The sequence below is a fragment of the Leptonychotes weddellii genome, chromosome 1 (assembly GCF_054177405.1).
Source record: "Leptonychotes weddellii isolate Sample4059 chromosome 1, ASM5417740v2, whole genome shotgun sequence".
In the NCBI taxonomy this organism is placed as follows: Eukaryota; Metazoa; Chordata; class Mammalia; order Carnivora; family Phocidae; genus Leptonychotes; species Leptonychotes weddellii.
The window spans coordinates 130,857,315-130,868,808 of NC_138369.1; the positions used below are offsets into that span (position 1 = coordinate 130,857,315).

General features: G+C 50.1%; 1 pseudogene; it reads left to right on the forward strand.

The window, feature by feature from the left end:
- The first annotated feature begins 2,988 nt into the window (after positions 1-2,988).
- On the forward strand, positions 2,989-3,095 carry LOC115942355 (U4 spliceosomal RNA; annotated as a pseudogene).
- Positions 3,096-11,494: the final 8,399 nt, after the last annotated feature.

Sequence of the window (11,494 nt, forward strand, 5' to 3'; positions counted from 1 at the left end):
GTCCCCATCTCCCTCAACCTCTCTGCAGCATTCTTCTCCAGGCACTGTTCTCCCCTGGTTCTCCTCCAGCCCTACGCTTGCGCCTACAGCCCTGTCCTTGGCCCTCTGCCCTTAAGTCTGTATATGCTTTTCATTTATTATCCCATCTATTCTGATAATTCCAGCCACAACTTCTTACGGATATCTCCCAAATCTATATTTCCAGCTCTGGCCTCCCTCCAAAGCTCCAGATTCCTTCCTTACCCGCCTACAGAACCAACACCTCCCTTAGCTTATTCACTGACACCTGAAATGCAACATGTCCCAAAGTAAACTCCCAAACCCTCCCTCTCCTCCTGCGTCCCTATAGCTGCCCCTCCTCTTCCTAACTCCTGATTTACATTTAGGGTACCTCCATCCTCCCAGTCACCCAGGCTCTAAGCTTTGGAGTAATCCTTGATTACTGCCTCTTTTTTGACGCCTCTACATCCAAGTTGCCAAGTCCCATAGACTCTATGTCCAAGAGGTCCCTCACATCCACCCCCCTCCTCTCCATTCCCACTGTGGCATCTCAAGTTCAGACCCCCCCATCATAGTGGTCTCCTAATCCAGTGCTGGCCAGCAGTTCCTCTCCCATTCCAATGGACCCTCCATAGGGCTGCCAGATTTATCTTCCTGATCATGCCTCCATCCTACCCAGAAATTTTTAGTGGCTCCCAAAAGGAAACTGCAAATAAAGACCAAACTCCTTGGCCTGCCATTCAAAGCCTTTTAAGATCTGGGAGCCCAGTATATGTTTGTAAATGTCGTGATTAATCAACCTGGTCCGAACCCCCTTCTAAGTTTTATCTCCCACTGAACCTCCACCTGCATCCTCTGAGACCATTTACTGGCCCAAATACGCCATGGGTCTTCATACCTCCTTCTAACATCATTCCAGCCTGGGAACACACTTGCTGTCCTCCCCATCTAAATCCTACCCATCCTCAAGCCTCAGCTCGAGAAGTAACCACTTCCTTGAGAGCACAGTTCATCGGCCACTTTTCATTCTCCCACCTGTTTATCCCTTGTATCCATGTTTTCTAGCTAGTGTCCAGTTCCCTTCTAATAATTAGGCCTTGGGCAGATGGGGAGGAGACAAAGCTAATTCTCCAACAATTTCTTCTCTACTTCCTTGAATTAATTCCTCTGTCCTCCCAGCTGATTCTTTCTGTTCCTTCACTCCTCAGTAGACACGATTTCAAGCAGCTCTATTGATCCAACAGCCCTGTGGCCGTCAATCATGTCCTAGTTATTTTGCTGCCAGTCATTCACACACAAAGGAGTGGCAGGAGGAGTCTGAACTGCATGCAGACAGAGAAGGAGCAGGAAAGGACTGATTCACTGCACCCACCTGAGGCTTGGCGGAAGCAAGAACTCCATTCTCGCTGAGCTCCTCCAGAAGGCACAGGGCAGTGTGCCAGGGCCTCGAGGGCGGGGGGTTGGCATTTTTATACTTTCGCGGAGGGGGAGAGAACAGGCGTGTCCTGACCTGTTGTAACAAGGGTGCCCCATCCAGTCTCTTTGGGAAACCAAATTGAGAAGGACTGCTTTCTTCCTGGACTGGCAAGGTCCCACAGAGGTCAGATTAAATAAAATCATGCTTGTCAGAAGGGGCATGTGCAGTACTAGAATGCTCGATTTAGAAGGAACTATCTACATATATTTGGATATAACATACAACTTATAAAGAACTTTCACATATAGTATCTTATTTGAGTCTCTCAGCAGCCCTATGCAGGAAAGCGGAGAGGGGGCTATTATCCTCATCTTACACAGATGTTAAAGTCACTTGCCCAAGTCATTCAGAGAAGTAGAGTAGTGCAAAGGGGAGTGTTCACCTCCTGCTCTCTTGCCTGACCTTCTCAGCCTCCTTCACAGGCTTGTCTTCCTTTCCCACCCCTTCTATCCAGGTGCTCCCTGAAGGGGCATATTTATATCCTTCCCTTCCTGCTCTATATTCTTTCTTGTAATGATTTTATACACTCCCATAGCACAGTACACAGCCGCAGCAGGCACCCCATAAATATCTGTCAAACAAATGATTGAATGAAGGAATAAAAGACAGCGGAAGCCCAAACCCTAGCCTCCTGATTCCTGAACTCCATCATGCACCTCTCTGGCACCCTCTCCCACGCCCTAGCAAAAGCCCCACACAACACCTCTTCTGGAGATCCCCCAGCCTCTGCATAAGCATGTTCACTTAAAAAAGCAGGAACAACAAGGGCAACTAGCTAGAATGTCTTGCGCTACCACTGTGTGTCAGAAATGGCCAGATGCTTTTTATACAGTTTTCGTATTTAATCCTCCCAACCTGTGAAATAAGCATTCTTAGTCCGATTTTGCAGAAGACTGAAAATGAGAGAGATTAAACAATTTACCCAAGATTCTACCCCTGGTTAGTGCCAGGCCTATCTGATCCAAAGCCCATGATCTTCTGGCTATACCAGGGTGTCTCAACCTCAGCACTATTGACATTTGGGGGCTGGAAAATTCTTTATTGTCCTGTGCATTATAAGATGCTGAGCAGCACGCTAGACCTCTACCCACTAGATGCCAAGTGGTGACAATCAAAAAACTGTCTCCAGATATTGCCAAATGTTCCCTAGGGGACAACATTGCCCCCAGTTGAGAACCACCATGCCATACCATACTGCCTACCTCCAGAAGCAGAAAGAAGCTTGTCAAGTAAAAGTGTTAATTCTCCAACATCTGAGAAGGACCCCTTGGTCATCGGTTCTAGTGTTTTACTGATATTTATAGTCAGGGAGATTTTTGTCACCTTCTCACCTTTACCACTTTCTATAGCTTCAGTTTATTCTAACACCTCTTCTATTCCCCAAAGGATTATCAAACACAATTGGACAGAAGGTGCCAATAATCAAGTTATTGATGACTGGTGGCACAGGATGAAGCTTGGATGCCATTGATATGTTCTAAAATATATTACTGTAGAAACAGCCTGTATATAGCTTTGCGCAGTGGCAGTATCATAGCCAATGAGGTTTATCCGAGGCGCAATTACTGCTAATAGAAATAGCCTGTACAAATACAATATTAGAAATATTAACAACATTCCATCTCTAGGACAACAAAGTCCTCTCAATACTCCCCAGGAAGTTCCTGGAAAATGATGTGACCTAAAGCTCAACTCATGATGGATGGAAGCGAAGGAGAATCAAAAAGGAACAATAAACATTGAATTAAGCATCATTCTGGGGCATCAAGAATGTGTCAAAAAGAGACGTTTTCCTTTGCTGCAAAAGAAACCACTCCCCTTCAGTGCCTGGCATTGCACAGACGGAGTGGTGATATTTACTCTAAGAATTGCACACAATGGGTATTATTCCAAAATAACATCGTCTTGATGACCTGGACATAATGATGTCCAGTTCCTCTGTCCAAGTGGGATGAGGTTATTGTCTGAGAGAGAAATTTGAAGAATCATATAGTGAATACAAACAACTGCTTATATTTTACCATGTTTGTTTTACCTATATTAGGAGGAGGTGATTTGTTTTTGTTTTTGATGAATCACAAGCTTTTTTAAAAGATCTTTTTCCTCACCTGCAAATAACAAGTAACTTCAGTGGGGGAGATAAGCCTTATGTGTATGAAAGGCCTAAAAACAATACAATACCACCGATGAAGTGAGAAAATGAGTATAAACAAGTGAGTGTTTTAGGAATTCAGAGAATACAGTTGGTCCTGTGAGCTGTGAAGGCTCCCAGAAGAAGGAGGGGTGGCTCAAGTCTTTGAAGAATGAGTTGGATTTGGAGAGTGGGGGTGCAGGGGTAGATGATGCCCTTGGGAAGTGAGAAGAGCAGCCTGGCTGGAGGTGAGCTATGAAGTACGGACTTGACCCTGAAGACACTGGGGAGTCACTGTAGGTTCATAAACCAGGCAGCAATGTGATAAAAGTAGTGCCATCTGCCTGCAGGTGCTAACCTGGAGTGGGGGTGAGAGAGCAAATTCCATGGGACAAGAAAGGAGGCCATGGGCAACATAACAGGTCCTGGACTAGGGCCGAGGCTGAAGATGAACAACAAGGGCTGATGATGAAAGATCATTCAGTAGGGTTTATTAGAGGAGAGAAACTCCTCACAGACAATACCAAGGTTTTAATTATCATGACTGGGAGAGGGGAGATGCCACTTACAGAATCAAGGAACACAAGAGAAGGAGCTAGTGTGGGGAGTTGGAAAGACACACCGAGTTGAGTCTGAGGCTGGCTGAAGTCCAAGTGGCAGCAAAGACTCCAGTTGAAACTGTCTGGACTCACAGGACCGAAGCCCAACAGAAAGGTAGAGGTAGAAGATATTTCCACATCAATCTCTTTTCACTTATCCTCTTAACTCTTTTTTCCTTTTAGTCTCAAAAAAAAAAAAAAAAAAGAGTTTTCTCCTCTGCTCACCAAAACTAAGCTCTTGTATTTGTTAGGGAACCTACTTTTGTCTCACCTCTCCAGATATCTAATGCAACAATTAATCTAGCATCTTCAGTGTTCCCTGTCTATAAGCTTTCTCCCTTCCACCTACAAACCTCTTCTGACTCCCTGGCAAAAAAAGGAAAACTCCTTTTCTTGATACTAACATTTCTTCTGACTGGCGCCCAACCTCTTTTTCCTTTCACTGATAAACTGTGCAAGTAATGGGTTCCTACCCACCACCCCACATCCCTAATTTGACTGTCTCTTCTAATACTGTGCTCCCAAGAGCTCGCAGTGGCCCTGTGTTCATCACACCCAGTGACACTTACCCAGCGCTCTTCTTGCTCAACCTGTCTGCAGCCTGTCTTCACTTCAGATCCCACGTGGACTCCCTGGGGTCTCCAGGATCAAGTCTCCTTTGTTGCCATGTTACAAAGAAGGGGTTTTCCCCCAAATTCTAACTTTAGTCCTTCCCCTCTTCCCTCCACTCCCTCCGTCTGACAGCCAAAGCTTCAGCTGCATCCAGCCTTGACCCAGAAGACTTCCAAGTCCACATCACCAGCCAGAATCTCCTGCCTATGCTCTTGTCTTGAGTCCCATTTTTTCCACAAAAAAGCTCCACCTGGCTCCATCGGTCACCTCTAGTTCACGACCTCCAAAGCCAACATCATCATCTGCTCCGCAAACCGGTTCCTATCCTCAGTCAGACCATGTCAGTTGGCACACTGCTAGTCCTCTACACTCTCAACCCAGCTACTTCCATTTCCTCAGAGGCTTACTTTTCTTCTCCCCCCACCCCCACCCCCACCCCCGATAGCTAGTTTGTCTACAAATCTCCACATTTCTACCTCTGAAAATGTCTCTCAGAGCTGTCCCTGACTCCCCTTCCTTTTCGCCACCAACCCAGACCAAGCTCCCTCCCACTCAGCTCTGAATCACTGTCCTATCTCTCTGGATTCTTTCTCTCTTTTCTCCACTTCATCTTTCATATTACCCCCAGATTAACCTTTCCAAATGCCACTTTGTTCAAGAAGTACCTTGCTCAAGAACCTAAAATGACTCCCTACTGACTGAATCAAACCCAAATCCTCTCTTGGGCTTCCCAGACTCTCCCTATCTGGTCCTGCCCCACTTACCTATCCCTATGTCCTATTACTCCCTACCTACCCCCTCTATTTGGTGCCCAGGAACCTCAATGTCAATGTCCCAAATTCCTCTCCTCTGTGCCTTTTACCCATGCTGTTCCTCCCACTCTCTAGCCCCCTTCAAGGACTACCTTTGATTCTACCTCGTCTATAGTTCTGTCAACTTTTTATCTTATAGAACCATAATGTTTACTAATTAATCTCCAAGTGAGCAATAATTGTCAAACTCCTTTTTAAAAGTCCTTCTAGATCAAAGACTACTTTGAATATTTCTTTTGTATTCCACAGCACCCTGGACAGCAGAAGGCTCCTAGTAGGAGTTGAAAGGTCCTTGATGGTTTTCTATTCCAACTGGTTTCTATTCCCAGTTCCCATAGTTGGCCTCCTCTACATCATAAAAATGATCAATAAAACTATTGTGATGGAATCCACCAATATATAAGAATAGTGGGCTAGGGTGCATGTTTGTGCATGTGTGTGTGTGTACAGGGACTTGAGATCTAGGGAATCCAGCTTACTCAGTTGGTCAAGAGAATTGAAACACCAAAATAATCAGAAGAGGACAAGTAAGGGATCAAAATGATAGAATTATTCGAAACATGCCTTAGTAGAAGCATAGTATGCCAGGGCTTTGGCAAAGCAATTGCCAGTCTGGTCCTTATGCATGTAAAATTTTCCTCCAGGAAGTAAGGTGTAACTTTAGTGCTAGGGACTTTGTAAATGTGTTTGAAGTTTTCTCGGTTGTTCAACTGAATAAATGTATAATCTGTCTGGCCTACCAGTACAGTGCTATGTTCCATAAAGATGGAGAATCAGAAGGGAGAAGGTTACAAAATATGGCCTTATTCCAGGCTTAAGAATCCTCAGCAAGAGCCCAGGCTAGAAACTAGAGGAGGAAAGATCAGGAAGCAGAGCACAGAGGACCCCTTTGGGGATGGGAGGGGGGCAGTCCTAGACCCAGCCATTGGCAGTATACACCCCGACTTGCAACTTGTTACAGGTCATCAGTTATTTCCAGCCTTATTCATTGAGAATTTAACCTTTCTCTGATTCTAAGTACACATCAGACCCCCCTGCGCGCGCGCGCGCACACACACACACACACACACACACACACACACACACACACAAAGACTGCCCAAGGAGGAAGGAGAATATCCACAACAGGAGTCCCACAGGAGACAGACCCCAGTCTGCTATTTATTCTGTGATCTGAGCCAGGGCTAGACAATGTAAGTCACACATTGTGTTTTGAAAGGCCCTGGGAAAAGTAACACATTGGACCATTATAGGCCATTAACACCATTAACACTGTGTGAAATTATCAAGCCTCCAGAAACTGAACTCAGCTCCAAGGGCCTGGGACAGAGAATGGACAGGAACTAGTATTTAGATGGGAAGGAGGAGTGGTTGCCAAAAGATGAAAGTGGGGTCCAGAAAGGGAAGGTGGGAAGGTTCACACTCCAAGAGTTTTCTTCCCCTAGAGCTAAGAAAAGACAGACTTTGGCCAGAGATGGGAGGCAAGGGGGGTGGAGGATGTCAGGAGAGACCTCCTGATGAGAGTTTCCGGCTATCACTTATGCCAGGGAACCTCTCCCCTAGATGCCAGGTTATAAACTTAGGTCAGGAGCCTCTTTAGAATCCATGCTTTGGGTCCTGGGCAGTGTGTGAGTGCAAGAGACAGAGACTGATGGGGGTGGGGGGAGAGGGGATAAGAATGCATATATAGAATGCAGGTCTGGGGAAGAGGAAGGAAGGAGAGAAGCAAGGCTGAGCCCTGGGAAGCAGGAGAGGATAACAGGGGCTTCCTCTGCTTTTTTCCAGGCCCTGGCATCAGCTCCTGTCCTCCAGTTCTTTCCTCTTCAGACCAACCAGAAAATGAACATATGGGCCAACCAAGTCTTGACTTCTAAAGCCACAAGTCTCCCCAACAAAGTACCCCACCCTCTTCCCTAGAGGTGACCTCTAGGGCAAGGCAATGAGATTAGGAAACAGATGGATGTGCAAAGAGCCTTCAGAGCTAACCTGATCCTTGACCCCACCAGTTCATGTCCTCTAATCCAACTTATGGAAAGAGAGGGCAGATGTGCAGCGTCCCCATAACTTATCACACTCCTTGGGACAAAGATTCCAGACAAAATGGTTCCAGACGTGGGAGATGGGGAACTGGTGGAAGCCACAGGTAAACGGGAGATTGGGGAATCCCTGGCCGGCAGAGAAACAGGGCCACAGGTGGTGGGAGATGAGGGGGTCTGTTCTGGGGAAGGGGCTGTGAAGCCAGGGAAGAAGAAGAGCTATAGACCTGGGAGGATGGGAGGGGGCAGGGGCCGCAAACAGCTGTAAAGACAGATCTGGGGGCTCTATACACCACAGGCAAGCAAAGATTCAGTGGGTGTGATGAGGAGAACGCTAACTCACACTTCCAGGAATGAGTGATTCTTAGGAAAAGCTCATCCGTTCCCAGAACTGGAGAAGAGGAGGACACGGAGGAGGTCCGAGGCGCCCACTGCCCTCCCAGCCCCGTCTGCCTCTCGAGTCGGAGACGCCGGCTCCCCACACGCACCAGGCATGACCGTCCTTGGTCCGCCCGGCTCCGGACTGTCAGTCAGCAGCGTGCGCGACTCCCGGTCCCCACTGCCCCACTCTACGCGTCAGGGCCCCGGGCCCCTGGCCCGAGAAGGGGTGCCAGCCCAGGGCGGCCGGAGGCTGGCTGACAGGCGCTGGGGGAGGGGGGAGCCGAGGGAGGGGCCGGGGACGCCGGTAGCAGAGCCGCGCGCTGCAAAGTGATCCAACATCGCCCCATCCCCGCGCTCCGGGAGAAGGCGGCCGAGGGGACCGCCTCCCGCCTCCCCAACACCGACTCCCGCAAGTGGGGTGAACGCCGAGAGGTGCCTGACTCCCAGCCCCCACCCCTCCCCAAAACGCAAGCAGCATTGCCATAACAACAAGAATCTCCGCAACTCCAGCCCGACGACGAGGACTGACCCCCGACACGCACACCCCAGCAACAGCCCTCCTTCCCCAAACTTGTCCGACACGTCGCGTCCCAGGCAGCAGCCCTCCCGCGGGCCCCCCGCGCCCTGCCCAGCTTACCTGTCCGGAAAAAGGCGTCCACGTCCGAGTCGGCGGCTCCTCCTTCCTCCGCTGCCCCCTCCGGGGGGTTCATGACTGAGGGAGGCGTCCGCGGGCAGCCGGGGCCGGCCGAGCCCGGGGCCGAGGGCTGCTGGGCGCCCGCTGGGCGGAGGGCGCGGGGCGCAGCGGCCGCAGACCGAGCGGACTCGCGGCTTCGAGGGCGGGCGGCTCGGGCGGCTGGGGCGGCGGGGCTGGGACAGAGGACGCCCAGCCTCCCTCAGGCGGAGGCGCGCGGCGGGCTGGGGGCGCCTGCCGCCGGCTCCCCCATGGTACCCCTTCCCCGCGGGCGCTGGCCGCCTGCTGTCTGGCCGGGGCCGGGCCGGGGCCGGGGTCCGGGCTGCCTGGGCGCCCGCTCTCCCCCAGCAGCGGCAGCTGGCTCTCCTCCTCGCCCGTCTGCCTGTCTCTATTGTTCAGCCCTGCTCCGCTCTCCTCTTTATTTTTCCTCCTCCCTCCCACCCTCCCTGTCTCTCTACCTCCTCCCTCCCTCGCTCTCGCTCGCTCGCTGACTCCCTCCCTCGCACGCTCTCTGGCTCCCCCTCTGGCTCCCGCCGCCACCGCCGCCGCCGCCGCCGCCGCCGCCGCCGCCGCCTCCCCGGCTCCTCCCCCGGCTCCCGCTCCCCAGTCCCGGCCAACAATGACCCGGGCAGCGCGGAGCTGAGCTGAAGCTCCCGCCCGGGCCGGCCGCTCGCCGCGGGCCACCCGTGGCGCGGACGCCTCCCTCTCCCGCGGCCGCGCGCCGGCCTCTCCCGGAGCCGAGCCTGAGCCGCGAGCTATTGTTCGTGGCTGCGCTAGGCCAGCTTCCTGAGCCCCGCAGGAAAAGCCCCGGCGAAGGAGGCGGCCGAGGAGGGGGCGGGGCCGCCGGGCGAGTGCGGGGCCGCCGGGCTCGCCCAGGGGCTCCGCCGCCGCGGCCCCGCGCACTCGGCTCTCCGCTGGCGCCTCGGTGCTGCGGCCCCCGCGGCCGTCCTCCGCCCCACCCGGCACCCAGGTGTGTGAGGGGAACCCCACGCTGCCCGCCCGGCGCCTCTTCAGACCGGTCCCGGAGCTGCACTGACCTGTCCCTAGAGGCTGGACTTTTCCCCCTCCTTCCTGACAAAGCTCTCGCCTGTCTCCCTCCCCTCCTGAGCCTCTCGCATTTTCCTCACCATCTCGCCTTAGTTCTTCTCTTTTTTAGCCTTTCGTTTCCTTTTCCCCCTTTTCAGCGCCCCTTTAAACATCTCTGCCTGTCTCTGTGACTCTTTGTCCCGCTCATTCCTCTTGCGATGTCTCCCTGCCCATCTCTCCCTCCCCCTGTCACCCTCTTCTGTGTCTCATTTGTCTCTGTCCTGCCTCAGTACTTGGCCCGTATCTCTGAGCTCCTCTTGGACAGCTGTCAAAACTCCCTAATCCCCAGGGGCCTTCTCTGTTTTGTTCCTCTCCCTCGTGTGAATGGAGAGATCCAGTTGGCCGGGAGAAAGGAGGTGTTACAGCAAGCTGAATTTCAATTAAAGTGGGGAGAGGGGCTAGGGAGGAATGGGGATGACAGCAGAAAAGAAAGCAGATGCTGTATGGGGTAATTAATGCAGTGATTGTATTGTGCCAATTGGTTTTTAAGCAATAATTAAACAATAATTAGCCAGTATTCTGTTTATAGTTCTAGTGACTGCAGAGCCTACAAAACAGAGGCTCTTTAGACCTAAGTACTTAATGTGGTGTGTTGGGAGGTGTTGCTCCTGCCTCATCCAGGCAGATGGAGAGGCTGTGGCCTGGCCTAATGTGTTAAAACACACCTAATAGGAAAACCAGGTCCTAGTCTAAAGTTGATGGCCTGCTACCCACCAGCCAGAATCTCCTGGATCTCTTTATCTCTAACAACCTACTTGGTTCCACCTCTCTCTGGATAATCAAAGCACCTGGGACCTTTCCAGATCTACTAATAGGGTACTTCTAACAGCAAATAGAATGAATTACATAAGTCTTTAGTGAACCCTTTCTAGCTCCCTGTACTCATCACTTTCTTTACTGAATGCCACACATTTTTTTTTAAAACCCACTGAAAATATAAGTACAGTTGCCTGTCTCCAGTCCTAGGTACATCTATCAGGTTCCATTTCTTAAAAATTATTAATAGTGACTCTGAGATCACTGCCCTGAGATCTAATTCATCTGGCCCTCGTATCTTGAATTGCCTTAAAGCATCCTGACACCCCCTTGTCTACCACCTTCTCTGACAGTGAAAGTACTTCTCATTTGTCTTTTCTAAATTTTGCCTCCCCTTAACCACATGCCTAAACCCTGGCCTATACTCCCACATAAATACATGATGACAGAACTGTTATCAACAGCCACCGTTGTGATATTGAGAACCAGAAGCCTGGCAAGAATATTAGCTGATCCCAAATTCAGAAGAAACATTACATGTTTAGAAGAAAGGTCATATCAAAGTCTCAATAAATGTGGACTAGAATGGGGGGAAACCTTATGTGCTACCAATTTTTGAGAGGAAATTTGGCTATTTTTATTAAAATTTTAGATGTTTGTAGCTATATTATTATCAAAGAAGATTTCAGAGCAAAGAATATTACCAGAGATCAAGAGGGACATTTCAATTCATCAGATGGATGTAACAATTCAAAGAGTTTTTGCATTTAATAAGGGAGTTTCAAAATATATGAAGCAAAATGGATAGGACTATAAGGAGCAGTAGACAAATTCATAACTACAGTCAGACATTTTAATATCTGTCTCAATAATTGATAGAATAAGGAGACAGATCATCAGTGATTGGTGCAAT